Source organism: Cnephaeus nilssonii, assembly GCF_951640355.1.
Source record: "Cnephaeus nilssonii genome assembly, chromosome: 11".
NCBI lineage: Eukaryota > Metazoa > Chordata > Mammalia > Chiroptera > Vespertilionidae > Cnephaeus > Cnephaeus nilssonii.
Window position 1 is genome coordinate 10,371,488 of NC_137082.1, and position 3,383 is coordinate 10,374,870.

The window sequence follows — 3,383 nt, forward strand, 5'->3', positions numbered from 1 at the left end:
TCCACTCATGTCCTTCATTTGTACCATTCCTTCAAATAAAGTAATTTTTAACTCCTACCCCCCAAAAAGTTTAAGTAAATGTGTGTGTGTATGTATATATACATATATATATAATATTGAATTATTATAAAATTGTTATGTCTACGTGTCAAAAATGGACTAATACTGATTGGTACTTTCGCACGACTCAGCCTACTATTTTTTTTTCCACTCAGCTGAATGGTAGCATCCAGATCACGGTCTGGCAGCTTGCTTTTTCATTTCACTCCTCCACACGCACAATATTCCATATCAGTATAAACACAGCTGCCTCCAGCTGCAGCAATACAATGCGCATTCTGGACGGCCATCACTTATTTTGACAGCTTCCTCTAATGGACATTTTGGTTGTTTCCATTATTTAGCTTTTACATGGGAGGCTGCGATGTATTTCCTTGAACATACATCATTTGTCCCGTGTTCAGTCGGGTCTTTGTGAATTTCCAGCAGAATGACTGTTAGGCCAAAGGACATGTACATCTTTTACTTTAGTAAATGTTGCCAAATACCCCCCAAGGAGGTAGAACCAATTTTCACTCCCACCAGGAGGCCAGGCCAGGTAGGCGAGGTTCTGCTGCCCCACGCCTTGCAAAGACAGTGTTATCAAACGTCCATATCTGCTAATCTGATCAATGGGGGAAAGGGTATCTCATAGTGATTTATATTTGCATTTTTCTTATAATGCCTAGGGGTCAAGAATCTTCTCTTATACAGCTTGTGAACCTAATCTACTGTATTCATTTGCAATGTCCTAAAGGGATTTTGTTGTATATTTCTTTTTATCACATGGAGTCTTTGCATACAGCAGGCGTCCTCAAACTACGGCCCGCGGGCCACATGCGGGTGTTTTTGCCGTTTTGTTTTTTTACTTCAAAATAAGATATGTGCAGTGTGCATAGGAATTTGTTCATAGTTGTTTTTAAACTATAGTCCGGCCCTCCAATGGTCTGAGGGACAGTGAACTGGCCCCCTGTTTAAAAAGTTTGAGGACCCCTGGATACAGTGTGTTTGCATAGAGTGGAAGATTAAGAAATATTTGAAGACTAATTGCCACACCTGGACACAATCCCCCACCCCTCTGAGCCTCACCCTCACCTCCTCAGGCTACAAGGGAAATCAGAAATGTGCTTTATGATAACTAGCAAATGGAATTGGATAGCAGGTGGGGTCAAAGAATGCTGAGGGTAGCGTTGCCTAAACCTTCAAGGATATTTTTGTAGGCTTCTGGGGCACTAAACTCAAGGGCCTATGAGCTCTGCTTGATCTAAAGAAAAATATGGAATTCAAAAATGGCTACAAAATGTATCATGCTGTCACCTGCCACTGACCTGAACTTAGTTTTTAGGACTTTTTCAATCCCAAGAGCAAAATATTCTATTCTTAACAAATCAGTAGCTGCACATTTAATTTTCAACGTTTCAAAAATTGCATGTATAAATTATGTATAAAATATGTTCACATATAATATAGTATATAATATTATATATTAAAAATATTTTATATATAGTAGCATATTTATATTAATATAGTTAATATATATAGTATAGTATAGTTAATATATTAGTATCATATATAATATATATAGTAACATATATAGCAACATTTAAAGGGCTCTTTATTATATCTGATCATTTAACATAACAATGAGACATTCACTGAAACATTAATTGAAACATTCATTGGACTCTTGACCAATAACAGATACACAAGAAAACGACAGAAGCTTCTTATTTTGAAAAATGGGTGGGACTCAGGCTGATAAGCTTTTCATGCATTCATGAATGCTAACTGGGAAGATAGTTTGGAATATTCCAGATGTTTCCTTCTTCTCCCCCTCCCTCTCTCTCCCTTTCTCCCTCTCCCCCTTCTCCTCCCTTCTCCCACTCCTCAGTGCTCCTGGATAGCCATCAGGGCCCCTGGAAACCTGCTTTATTAAGCGGGCCCATTGTATGCTAAGTGATGGGGGCTCAGGGCTGATCCCTTCACAAAAGGCCTTTGTTTGGAGATTCCCTCTATACCCTGGGCCTGGGGGATGACGCCCCTTCTGGGAAGTCTTCCTCAGTTGGTTATATTTACAGAAGCAAGTACTATTTTCTATCTTGTTTTCCTTTCTTCTTTTTCTCAAGCATAATTCAGATCTCAGGAAAGCATGAGGGAGATAAAGGCAATTGCTAGGAAACAAGGTATTTCTGGCTTCTAGACGATGTAAACAATTTAGGTTTTTACAACAAGTACGCGGCACCTTTTCAAAAATTCTGTTTCCCAGGTGTTGGGACTGTGGCCGACAGCCCTGGAGACACATGAGATGTTCTGATTTTGACCCATTTTCCTTGTCTGCTCTTCCTGTTTCCTTTCCTTTCAGTATTTGGGGGAGGGGGGAGTGAGGAGGAAGGATGAAACCACCTCTTTCCTATTCATTATTTCCATCTTAAAATAAAAAAATGTTTTAAATGTGACAGTAGATGGTTTAAAAGCAAAATTACAGAAAATTTTTAAAATGTGTTGATTTTGGAGAGAGAAGCATTGCTCTGTGGTTCCACTTATTTATGCATTCATTGGTTGAGTCTTGCATGTGCCCTGCTCGGGGATCGAACCCGAAACCTTGGAGTATCAGGACGACGCTCTAACCCACTCTTATAATAATGTTATCCAAAATTACACAAGTGTTTTATTTTGGATGGTCTCTGTAAAGAAAACTGGTGGGACCTCTAGGGAAAAAAGGCTGAGCCACATAAAATGAGACAGCAAAGGGCAATAAAGGGAGCATGGGGGGATGTGTGGTGTCCCCTTAGGATGGAGAATGCCCCTGTCCTTCCATGAAAAGCTGCCTTCTTTTCATGGGACACCAGGCCGGCCCCTGGGTTATTAGGCTCACAATGAGTTCCCCAGATGTAGTTCTCATGAGTGAGGATTCTCAGAGGAATAAAGAGAACCCTAGAGGCTGCTGTTTGTTTTGTTTTGTTCTTGGTTCGGCAAAGTTTTGAATAGGTAATGCTGCCAAGTGGTTTGAAATCACAAAGTCTAGCAAACAATGAAAAGTCCCTTAAGGACTGTCCTGCAGCCCGGTTTCCCTGCTCCCAGTGAGCACCAGCTCATTCTGTGTAATACCCGGAGATAGGCTGTGAGCGCAGAAGCCAACATAAACACATCCTCCAGTTCCCTCGCCCTCTACACAATGTGAACGTGCCGTAGAGGTTGTTTGGCTCGCCTTCCTTGCATGGCCCCTTGATTTTGGCCATTGTTCCGTCTCAATACTACAGAGCTCATCAATCTTTTCTATGGCTACATAGTGTTCCACTGTAAATGTACCTTAATCTGTTTAACCGGTCCCAACCGATGGGCCT